Source organism: Pyrus communis, chromosome 1, assembly GCF_041283825.1.
Source record: "Pyrus communis isolate YQ-2024b chromosome 1, ASM4128382v1, whole genome shotgun sequence".
Taxonomy (NCBI): domain Eukaryota; kingdom Viridiplantae; phylum Streptophyta; class Magnoliopsida; order Rosales; family Rosaceae; genus Pyrus; species Pyrus communis.
Window position 1 is genome coordinate 22,514,348 of NC_142565.1, and position 13,235 is coordinate 22,527,582.

Below are 13,235 nucleotides of genomic sequence, written 5' to 3' on the forward strand. Positions count from 1 at the left end.
ATTTTCAAATCATTTTAATTAGTTTTCTTTAAAAAAAAATAAAAGAGAAAATGTGACATCCCGTCCCGAGATTATAAAAAACGTACGTGTGAATTGACCATTTTACCCCTAGTTCGTTACATTTACGTTTAGTGTTGTTTTGTGTGGTGTGGCATGTGTTGGACCACACACACACACTCACACACACTGTCTCTATCTCTCCCGTGATTCCCTCTCCCTCTGTCTCTTCTCTCTCTCTCTCCCGAGCTCCCATTTCTTCTCCTTCCTTCACACTTGTACGGACAAACCCAAAACCCTTCAAACCCTCCCAGATCGAGGAAACTAAGGACACCTTCGAACTCGTGAAGCTCGTACGAGTGCAACCATACCATTTTCAGGTGAGAAATCCTTTGTTTTCATGTCGATTCGAGGTAGTCCGATTTAGGTACTATTCATGCAAACTTAATCTAGCATGTTTTTGGGATTTTGAAGCTTGTAGATGTCTTAGTGAGGTCCCAAGGAGCCTCGGAGTGCTTCGTTGGACAAATTTGGACGTCGGGATAGCTTGGTTCAAAGTTTGGCCGGAGCTTTCGAGGCTTTTTCCGGCGAATCCACGACGAGTTAGGGGTCGAGGCAGGTATGGATGTGTTCGTCTCGTCAATACCTTCATTTTGATATAAAGTACGTCGAAAATGGTTAAGAAATGAAGAAGTTATGACACTTTGAAGTTTACCCAGAAATTCCGGCAAAACACCCACCTCCGGCGAAACCAGTCCGGCGACGCGAGGAAGAAGACGCGCGCGTGGGCAGCGCGTATACAGGGCGCGTGAGAGCTCCAAATTGAGTTCTAAAAATTGTCACGTGTTCGTGACGTCGTGTAGATCACCGTGGTATATTCACACACCCAAATTGAGCAACGTATGAGAAAGTTATTGACGAATGTTTGTGTATGTGCGTTTAAATGATGATTTTATAATTATTCTTTTATAGGTGAAACTTGTACGGACGACGAATGTAACCAAACTAGGCGTGAGGGTTACGAACCGGCTACTTATCAGTGAGTGGGCAGTTATTTTTCAGTATATATATACGTATGCTTGACGTATTTCCCAGAAAACGTATTTTAAAAGAAATACGAATTAAATATCCTGTCATATATGCATCATATTTTAATATGTGCATTACCATAATTATGCATACTGTTGCATGGTGCTGAGGAGGCCCAGGTAAGCTACATTTGACATACATTTGATATACATTTGATATACGTATGAAATACGTTTGGAATACGATTGAAATACTATGGAAATACAAATGAAATATGATTGTGATATGATTGAAATATGATTGAGATATAATTAAGATACGATTGAGATATTATGCTGATAACGATCATGAGATATGATTGAGATATGAAGAATGATATGATAGAGATGCTTAGAGAGCTCATAACCTGCACCCCCGATGTTAGTGCTCCCGCCCTGAGCAGGGCACAATCCTTCACGTGATGTTCACCTCCCGCACCATATGCTCAGCTTGGATCCAAGCTAGGTGCACAGGCCTGTCGTATAGACCACATTAGGTGGTTCCGACTCGTAGGTGACCCGCGATTATTCGCACAGCCTTCACGTGATCGTAGCACTAGAGCGTATATATATACGTTACACCCAGTCCTGTCGTACAGACCACTTTAGGTGGTTCCGACTCGTGGGCAGGTTCAGTTGTTCAGTTATTAAGTTTGTGATTTGAGCTATATATGCAGCCGTACAGGTCACGTTAGGTGACTCCGGCTGCCAGATGTTATGCTGTTGATGTGATGAGATGATTATGAGCTATATATGCAGCCGAGGGCTGAGTTGATTGTGATGAAATGATTATGAGTTATATATGCAGCCGAGGGCTGAGTTGATTAGAATGAAAGAGTATGAGCTATGTTTATAGCCGAATGTTGAATTGATTATATGTTATTCCATCATATTCACATAGAGATGATGAGCATTCTGTTATGATACTTGGCATGACATACATTCATATTGTCTAGCATAATTTGAGATATATTACGTATATGAGTATATACTTTATTTCTGGGAAACTATACTTGTTTTACGGCGAGGGGTTAGTATATTCAAAGAGAAAAGAAGGTTCTGAATAAGTTTGTTTTGCTGACCCACTCAACTTTGTTTTGCGCCCCTCCAGGTTTAAGATATCAGAGCTTGGTGGCTACGAGGAATCCAACGGTGTTCTGACAGAATGGACAAAAATTAGGACTCACCTTTGGGTGTTTAATCTTAGAAATTGTATCTTTAAAGCTTCCGTACTGTGTAAATGGTTACGTCACTCTCACGTGACGGCCAGCATGCCCTCCTTCGGGACGGGGTGTGTCAGAAAAGGGGTGGTACAGGTGCAAGGAGGCTAGATTATGAAATCATGCTCCAAGTGTGCAAACGGTTTTTTTCCATTTATTTTTCATCGCACATACATTAAATCAATTGGTCTATACAATTCTAGTCCTTCTACTTTGCTAGCTTGCAACATAATGGAATTAAAACAGTTGTAGACCATTTGACTACCTAATTCACAATTTGCATTATCTATATCTATATATCTATATATATAAAGTGAGCACCCTAAAATGGTGAAACATTCAAAATACCATAAATTGCCCTTTAAGAATTTCATAAATTACAATTGAACCAAAAGAAGCTAAAGTATTTAACCATATTTTTATTTTGAATGCATTTAATATTTAAAATTATAGAAAGAAAAAAAAAAACAAAACAAAACCTCCCACGTTAGTGGGTGGTTTCATGTCTTTAATTCATTTCTTCTTTTTTTTTTTACTAAATATTTTTTTATTAAAATATGTAAATTAATTATTTAAATAAAAAAATATAAAAAAGGCCAATTGCCACACGCGTATGACACACCCCGACCGGAATCAAGGCATGCTAGCTGTCACGTGAGGGTGACGTAGTCATGTGCATATTGCGGAAGCAAAAGATAAAAATAAAAGTACGAATAAATAAAAACCAAATTACTAAATAAACTAGTTAAAGTAACACACTAGTGTGATAAACATAATCAGAGCACAAAAAATCTAAGTGCAGTCTAGAAGAACGAAAACTAATTACACCACACCCAAAGGTGATCCTACATTTGTGATGTTCAGTCAGAACCACCGTCAAGTCCTCGTGAACCACCAAAGCTGCATCAAACTAGAACCTGGAAGGGCTCAAAACAAAAAGTGTGAGTGGGCAAAAACAAAACTTTTCAAAATCATTTCATTATCAAAAGTTCTAACCCCTGATGCGAGATTTATACGCACACAAATTAAACCCTCTTTTCGTCAAATTGTAGTATATGTATAAGTAGGGATCGTTCTAGACCGGGGATTAGGAGGGATTGTTAACCACTTGGATTTGACTCAAAAACGTAAAATAACAATATGAAACACTATACTAGACTCAAAGAATGCAAAACTAAACTTTAAAACACTAAGACAAACCAAAAGACTCAAAACAACACAAACACACTCAAATCTGCCTAAAAACCACTTTCTGGGCAGATTTGAGCACAAACACAAATTTGGACGAAATTAAGTAATAACTTGACTCAAGAACGTAAAAACACAATATAAAACACTAAACTAACTCAAAGAATGTAAAACTAAACACTTAAAACATTAAAACAAACCAAAAGACTCAAACATCACCCAAAACACTCAAAATTGCCTTAAAATCACTTTCTGGGCAGTTTTGAGCACTTTGGTGAATTTGGACGAAATTGGGAAATAAAATGAATCAAAACACTTAAAAGCACAAACTAAATTGATTTCTAACTAAATTGGACATTAAAGTAAAGGGGGATTTAGATTTATACGAAAATTGAAATAACAAAACAAGTTAATAAACTAAACAGATTGTAAAACGAATTTGATGGAATGGAATGAATGGATGATAGAATGGCTAAGGGGTTCATCTCCATACATGTTATACTTGCATAATAAAATGATTTCCAATTGCATTTCAATAAACCATGAAACTCAACACCCCGGGTTAACCGTGATGCACTAATTAACCTTCAAATCTTCCTAACGTTATTGAATTGGATGGGTTAGCGCATACAACAATTCAAAACATTCCCCACAAGTCCTCAACATGAATGCATAGAAGAGATACAAGCAAGAATCATTACGCTCTATGAAAATTATAAGTGTTGACGAGGCATTCGTTACTATGGATTGCATGAAACTTATGCCAAGAATTTGTTTAACGCGATTGTTTATAAGCAACCTCCACTACTTGTGAATATAAGTTCATAACGATTAGGTGAAACTTACTTATATTCTAGCGTCATATTCATGCATGAAAATTAAGCGCGCATTCTCAATAAACATACATAAATAAGTTATCAATCAAACGGTTAAACAAATTGAATCCACAACTTATGAAACGCAATTAGAAGTATTCAAATCAAAATGCAAGCATAAACATATATTTGAATCACCCCCTAACCAAGGGGGGTTTAGTTCCTCATGGTACAAAACAAAGAGAATCAAAGAAACACCTAAACATTGAAATCAAAGAAACACCTAAACATTCCAACAACTCAAACTTGAATTGTATGAACGTTTAGGCCCTCTTATCTTCCTCTTCGTTGTAGCACAAGGTCTAAGGATAGTTTGATGGTGTGAATGGTTTGGGGAGTGGTTGGAGTGGCTGCAATGGAGGAGAAAAGTGTTTTGGTGGCTGCTGCAAGGGTGTGGAGAGGTTTTGACGTTTTTCTGGAATATGGAAGAGTGAATGAGAATGAATGAGAATGAATGCTTATTTATAGGTGAAATGGGGGGAACATGACAGCTAGGAGGGAATGTGGCTGCATGTTTGAATGATTAAAGGATGCATGTGGGTTGAAATTGCATGTGCAATGAATATGTGGCTGCATGTGCAAGGGGACAATCTGAAAATGCATGTGAAAGCATGTGTTGGCTGCAATGATGAAATGGATGGGAGTGCATGTGGCTTAATTAATTAAAGGGAGTGCATGTGCAATGTTTTAAAGGATGGAATGCATGTGAATATGATGGAAATCTGATATGGTGATGGGAGATGCATGTGGCTGATTTATGCATGTGAATGCATGTGGCTGCAATGGATTAGGAATCCTTCAATTTCGTCCATTCCTTTTGCTCCAAACATAAGCTATCCATTCCAAGTCCAAAAATGCTCCAAAATGCATCTTTTTGCTTCCTTAGCCATATGAACCTAAAAACACACGAAAATGGCTTAAACGACTAAAACAACTATGAATTAACAATATAAATGCACGAAAACAAGCTAAGTAAGTCGCCTAAATATGCTTCTATCAAATTCCCCCACACTTATCTTTTGCTAGTCCTCGAGCAAAACAAAACAAAAGAAACCAAAAACAAAACAAAACGAACGAAACACAACCTATACCTTCAAACAATCGTCTCAGGGATTTCCAATGCACATGACAAGTTAAAAATCATTATTCCCACAGATTTTAGCCATCTTTACACTTAAGTACATTCTTACTCATAGTCACCACATACTAGTTCACAATTAAGCATTTAAAACCATGATTTGAATGTAGTAACATGCCTTTAGAGAATTCCCTCAATTCCTCACTAGATGTACTCTCGTTTTTCACACCGATTTTCTGACTACACTCCCTACACTAGGTATATGTGAGAAGATTGATGTAAACATGTAGACGAACACTCACATATGTTATAACAAGGAAAGCATTTTCTGGATTTATGATAATGACATGAATATGATTTCATGAATGGAATGCTACTACTTAGGATGAGAACCAGTGATTCCATAAGCTCATATCAATTCCAAACTCCACATTATTGAACACATAACGATCAAGATAGAAGCATAAGGGTTGAAACGGGGCTAAAGGTGTTTGGCTAACAAAGAAGGAATATGGAAAACAAAGGTTCTTAAAGAAATAGCGAGCAAAGCATTTGAATTAACTTAGAATTCACTTTTGAATGAAAACTCAACTTTTGAACAACAAGGGGGAACAAGCCCTTTTTTTTTTTCTTTCTTTCTTTCTTTTCTTTTCTGTTTTTTTTCTTTTTCATATGTTTTTCAGAATTTTTTCTTTTCTTTTGACTCTCAAAACATACATAAACGCTTAAGAACAAAACATTCTCTCCCCCACACTCATTTTCTTTCATAATGTACTCAAAAGGAATTCATTTAAGTCATGCTCACTATCTTTTAAGAACAAGGGTGTGGACAGTCCTAAACTAGGCTAGGTTAGGATAATGTGGGTTAACAATGAATAAAGGCTAAACAAAGCTCAACGGGGTTAAAACTTACAACAAATACGAAAAATGGGAAGTAAGGCTATTTGGCTATGGTGGCAACTACACAACTTCATCTTGATATATGTTATGCAATTCAATGTCATGCTTTGAATGAAACGGATATAAGTTCTAGCATTTAGTTCTATCATGATACAATTGCATTCTAAGTAGCAACCAAGCAAGGAATAATGAGATCATGCAACAACTTTAGAAAACAAAGAATCACAGAAAATAACTCTCCAAAGAAAGTAATGGCTCGAGTCTCACAGGGATGTAGCGTTATTATGAGTTTCTTCCTTCAAGCATGTTACAAAAACGAATTTTTCTTTTATGATTGCATGTGAAGTCATATATTATAACCATAACCAAGCATATACCAAGAGTAAATCAAACTTTTCTCTATGTTAATAACTCTTTTTAACCGTCATGCAATTATAAACCAAATCCTTATCATTGTGTTGGAAGGTACCCTAAGACACAAACACACAAAAATGACTCAAAACACTCTTTTTAGGCTTTTTAAAACATGTTTTTCAAATTTTTATGTGATTTTCGGAGTTATAAAACAAAACACACTAAAAACACTCTAAAACAACTTAAAAACACCTTAAAACAGCAAGGAACAACTTTTGAAGTTATGGGTGATAAAATCCCACGAATTTGCATCAAATATACTTAGTTACCCCCCCACACTTAAATCAAACATTGTCCTCAATGTTTTAAGCATAGATTCACACAAAACATAAGTAAACACACAAAAAGCATTTAAACATACTAAACATGGCACAATGTAATTAACAAAGAGAAGAGTTTAGGGACGTAAATCTGGTTATGGAGTGTAAATTCCCTCTTCTCCTTGGTGATTGCATTGAGGCTTTGATCTTTGTGATTCCACAGGCTTACTCTTGAACTGGTTTCCGCCCATCGTTGATTTTCCTTTGTGCTACTCTTGAACTGGGCAGCAGGATTCTTTTGGTCTCCTCCACTTGTTGATTTTCCTTTGTGCTACTGGGCTGGAGGATTCTTTTGGTCTTCCCCGAAGGTCTGAGCTTACCCCTTTGGTCTGTTTCTTTGTTCAATCTTTCCAATTCGTATTGAAAAGGGTTGGAGGATAACTCAGCCTATGTTTGTCTCCACATGCTTCAATGTATCATTTTCACTTGCCTTACTCGCTCCTCTTTGCAGAAGTGGTCCATTCTCCGGAAGTGTATCAACCGTTGAAGATGACTACTCGAGACCAACGCTAGGTAAGCAATCAGGAATAGATTCCAGGCAGTTGGCTTCAGATCGGAAGATTGACTCCAAGTGTCGGCTGATTGCTTCTTTTACTTTGCCATGCGAGTAAGAACAAGGACAAAGAAAAAGACAGGGAAATAGCATGATATGAGATACTTTTGCTTTTGACCTTGATGATATGAGATACTTTTGCTTTTGAAGAAGCGGTGAATGAATCAGCACATGTATTTGTTGTGCTGTTTCCTCCTGGGTCATATGTACTCCAGGCATCTGGTATCATCTTTGGGGAAGAAGAAAGAATTGAGTCTTTCGAAAGGCTTTGCTGGGAGTGCGCCCTCAGAGGTGAGGGAGAGTTGGGCATTTTTCTTCAGGTTTGCCTTGCCATAAAAGACGAAGGTCGACATATATAGAGATAATATCAAGTGGTGGTACTGTTCTTTTACCCTTGTCGACAAATGTCTCTTCGATATCAGAACGACGCCTCTTCGATTTCTGAGCAGGCGTCCCTTCGATTTCTGAACGACGCCCCTTCTCTTTCTGAACGACACGTGGTAGTGCAGATGTGTCTCCTTTTGACAAAGCTGCACGCGTTTTCTGAAAAGTAGAGAAAGCGTCGCCGAACTTTACGCTTGTCGGCTAAAGACGTGTAGTTGCGATGATGGCCTCCACGTGTTTTCAGCTTTGTCAGAAATCTTTTGACAAAGTTGAACGCGTTTTCTGAAAAGCCGAGAAAGCGTCGCCTAACTTACGCCGGAAATTCCGGCTCTTTGAATCGGTGGACGCGTCGCCTTGGCTTTTTATAGAGCTATCGATCACCGCCAACATACACACTCTGAAGATTTCCCATTCTTGAACATCGTCTCCGGCCCTTTGAAATTTTAACTCCATCCACCCCTTCTCTTTGAACACTTTCGAAAATGGCAAACTCATCGAACCTTAGCTTAGATTTGAGTCTCAGCAGCGATCCGGTTGCGCCCCGTCAAGGTAATGTATGGCGCCCTTCTTTTTTATCTTCTAACGGTCTTCTTACAGGTGAAGACTCCGTGATGCAGGACGCCACAACAGCTACAATAGTAGCTAGGAACCTCCTCACTCCAAAAGATAGTAGGCTGCTGTCAGGACGGTCCGATGAGTTGGCCGTTCAAGAGTCCCTCGCACTTAGTGTTCAGTGTGCGAGCTCTGTGTCCAACATGGGCCAATGCCTGCTTGCCCGCTCCCGTCAGGTGGAATCATTGATGGCGGAGGTGGAAAGTCTTAAGCAAGAGATCCAGCAGCTTAAGTACGAGAATAGAAGTTTGCATGTGCTTGCAAATAACTATTCGTCGGGCATGAAGAGGAAGCTTGATGAGCTGCAAGAATCTGAGGGTCGAATTTACAGTGATCGTCAAAGGCTTGCGTCTTATCTCCAGAGGCACCTTTTTCCTGGGTCATCCAGCGCTTGGCCAAGTATTGAGGCCTGGAATGCTCTAGCTCCGATGCCTCCCGCTCCGATGGCTTCCGCTCCGATGCCTCCCGCTTCTATGCCTTCCGCTTCTGCGCCTCGTAGTGGGGCTTCACGCAAACAACCTTTGTGAAGCTCCACCTTTCTGCATGTTTAGTATCTTTCTTTTTTTTTTTTTTTTTTTTTTTATTTTTATTTTTTTTATTTTATTAACATAAATAAAATCAAACGGCATGGAATTGGTCCTTGAATGGAAGGTGATACTTGAAGTGAACCAGCATTGGTTTGAATTCTAATGTAGGTGCCTGATTCAAAAAAAACAAGTTAGTATAAAATGTAATGGAATTTGAAAAAAATGACTTACTTGTTTTGTCTGACAAGAACTCAATGACAAACACCACTCCTTTGAAAGTTTCAGGGATATTGGACTTGGCCAAATTGCATGTGATGGTTATGACTTGTCCAATGTCATCAAATTCAACTTCTTTGGGCATTGTTGTCTCAAGTATATCCTCTTTGATGAATTCATGAAATTCCCTACTTTGCACCTTTGGAAGGTCTTCCAAGATGTCTTTTTCACTTTCTTCTTCCTTGGAATTCATGAACCTGCAAGGAATAGGGATATTAGGTGGAATGGGGTTAGAACTAATTGGAACAACCTTACTTGAATTAGATGGCGTAGGAGCAATAAGTGCTTCCAGCAAAGGTGCTTCAAATTCTCCCTTCGGTTTTACAATGGTTGAACTAGGGAGTTTGCCTTGGTCGCAAAATTGTCCTACGAACTCCGCGATCTGCCCAATTTGCTTTTCCAAGTGGTCCAACCTTTTGTCTTCTTGTCGAGCCTCATTGTCTTGATTTTGTGAGCCCTGCACCAAACAAATTAATTCGTTAAGCTTTTGATTATAATCTATTGACGAACTTAAGTTTGGTTGGGCATATTAAATATGAGGTTGTGGTGGCTGCCAATATCCTCCTTGTTGAGCATTTTGAGGTTCCCACCACATAGAGTTTGAATGATCACTCCAATCCGAATTGTAAGTATTGGAAAACACGTTATTCCTTGATTGAAGATTCAATATATAACCTCTTTGCATTTGAGACCTTTCCATGAGCTGTGACAAAAGAGAAGCATTATCAAGTGCCATGTTGTTCTTCTCTAGTATTTGAATTCAACAAACAAAACAAAAATCAAAAACTAAAACTAAAATACATAACAGAAACAAACAATCCAAGAGATTAGCAAATTTGCTAATCCCCGGCAACGGCGCCAAAATTTGATGCGAGATTTATACGCACACAAATTAAACCCTCTTTTCGTCAAATTGTAGTATATGTATAAGTAGGGATCGTTCTAGACCGGGGATTAGGAGGGATTGTTAACCACTTGGATTTGACTCAAAAACGTAAAATAACAATATGAAACACTATACTAGACTCAAAGAATGCAAAACTAAACTTTAAAACACTAAGACAAACCAAAAGACTCAAAACAACACAAACACACTCAAATCTGCCTAAAAACCACTTTCTGGGCAGATTTGAGCACAAACACAAATTTGGACGAAATTAAGTAATAACTTGACTCAAGAACGTAAAAACACAATATAAAACACTAAACTAACTCAAAGAATGTAAAACTAAACACTTAAAACATTAAAACAAACCAAAAGACTCAAACATCACCCAAAACACTCAAAACTGCCTTAAAATCACTTTCTGGGCAGTTTTGAGCACTTTGGTGAATTTGGACGAAATTGGGAAATAAAATGAATCAAAACACTTAAAAGCACAAACTAAATTGATTTCTAACTAAATTGGACATTAAAGTAAAGGGGGATTTAGATTTATACGAAAATTGAAATAACAAAACAAGTTAATAAACTAAACAGATTGTAAAACGAATTTGATGGAATGGAATGAATGGATGATAGAATGGCTAAGGGGTTCATCTCCATACATGTTATACTTGCATAATAAAATGATTTCCAATTGCATTTCAATAAACCATGAAACTCAACACCCCGGGTTAACCGTGATGCACTAATTAACCTTCAAATCTTCCTAACGTTATTGAATTGGATGGGTTAGCGCATACAACAATTCAAAACATTCCCCACAAGTCCTCAACATGAATGCATAGAAGAGATACAAGCAAGAATCATTACGCTCTATGAAAATTATAAGTGTTGACGAGGCATTCGTTACTATGGATTGCATGAAACTTATGCCAAGAATTTGTTTAACGCGATTGTTTATAAGCAACCTCCACTACTTGTGAATATAAGTTCATAACGATTAGGTGAAACTTACTTATATTCTAGCGTCATATTCATGCATGAAAATTAAGCGCGCATTCTCAATAAACATACATAAATAAGTTATCAATCAAACGGTTAAACAAATTGAATCCACAACTTATGAAACGCAATTAGAAGTATTCAAATCAAAATGCAAGCATAAACATATATTTGAATCACCCCCTAACCAAGGGGGGTTTAGTTCCTCATGGTACAAAACAAAGAGAATCAAAGAAACACCTAAACATTGAAATCAAAGAAACACCTAAACATTCCAACAACTCAAACTTGAATTGTATGAACGTTTAGGCCCTCTTATCTTCCTCTTCGTTGTAGCACAAGGTCTAAGGATAGTTTGATGGTGTGAATGGTTTGGGGAGTGGTTGGAGTGGCTGCAATGGAGGAGAAAAGTGTTTTGGTGGCTGCTGCAAGGGTGTGGAGAGGTTTTGACGTTTTTCTGGAATATGGAAGAGTGAATGAGAATGAATGAGAATGAATGCTTATTTATAGGTGAAATGGGGGGAACATGACAGCTAGGAGGGAATGTGGCTGCATGTTTGAATGATTAAAGGATGCATGTGGGTTGAAATTGCATGTGCAATGAATATGTGGCTGCATGTGCAAGGGGACAATCTGAAAATGCATGTGAAAGCATGTGTTGGCTGCAATGATGAAATGGATGGGAGTGCATGTGGCTTAATTAATTAAAGGGAGTGCATGTGCAATGTTTTAAAGGATGGAATGCATGTGAATATGATGGAAATCTGATATGGTGATGGGAGATGCATGTGGCTGATTTATGCATGTGAATGCATGTGGCTGCAATGGATTAGGAATCCTTCAATTTCGTCCATTCCTTTTGCTCCAAACATAAGCTATCCATTCCAAGTCCAAAAATGCTCCAAAATGCATCTTTTTGCTTCCTTAGCCATATGAACCTAAAAACACACGAAAATGGCTTAAACGACTAAAACAACTATGAATTAACAATATAAATGCACGAAAACAAGCTAAGTAAGTCGCCTAAATATGCTTCTATCAACCCCTCGCCATAAAACCTGTATAGTTTCCCAGAAAATAGAATATACACATATATCGAAAACATGTTCAGAAATATGCCATGTCAAATGCCTCCACATAAAATGTAAGTAACCCATGTAATGTTAATCAATGCAAGTAACATATCAGCCGGAGTCACCTAACGTGACCTGTACGGCTGAATCTAGAGCTCAAATCCTCAACTCACTAACAATACCTCCACACGAGTCGGAACCACCTAAAGTGGTCTATACGACAGGACTGGGTGTAAATAAATACGCTCAAGTGCTACGATCACGTGAAGACTGGCGAATAATCACGAGTCAGCTACGAGTCGGAACCACCTATAGTGGTCTGTATGACAGGACTGTGCACCTAACTTAGATCCAAGATGAGCGTGTGGTGTAGGAGGTGAACATCACGTGAAGGACTGTGCCCTACTCTGGGCGGGAGCACTAACACCGGGGGTGCAGGTTATGAGCTCTCTATGCATCTCACATAACCACTAATTCACAATCATAATCTATAAACTTACCTGGCACTTACCTATGCGTCTGCAGCACCAAACATACATATATGCAACTACTAATGCATAAATAAATAGGCAAACGCAATGCATGGCATTTAAAACATATAAACATTCCATTTCATTTTCTGGGAAAAACCACAAGTATATAGGTATATACGAAAAACCAAAAGCCCACTCACTGATATGTGGAAGGGTCGTAACCCTTTTGCCTCGAGTGACTGTGCTCGTCCTGAGGATGGGTCTCACCTATGCGAAATAACTATAAAAATGTCAATTTAAAGCACATAACCAAACTAGGTAATAACTTCTCATACAATGCTCAAATGGGGTGTGTGAATACACCAACATGATCTACCCAACCTCACGAAC

The 13,235-nt window shown here is 38.2% G+C and overlaps 1 long non-coding RNA gene across 1 annotated transcript; it reads left to right on the plus strand.

The window, feature by feature from the left end:
* The first annotated feature begins 485 nt into the window (after positions 1 to 485).
* Positions 486 to 2,337, plus strand: LOC148699363 (uncharacterized). Its single transcript, XR_015956132.1, has 4 exons — positions 486 to 616; positions 717 to 869; positions 970 to 1,036; positions 2,176 to 2,337. It is a non-coding gene; the product is annotated as an uncharacterized LOC148699363 (long non-coding RNA).
* The last annotated feature ends 10,898 nt before the right edge of the window (positions 2,338 to 13,235 follow it).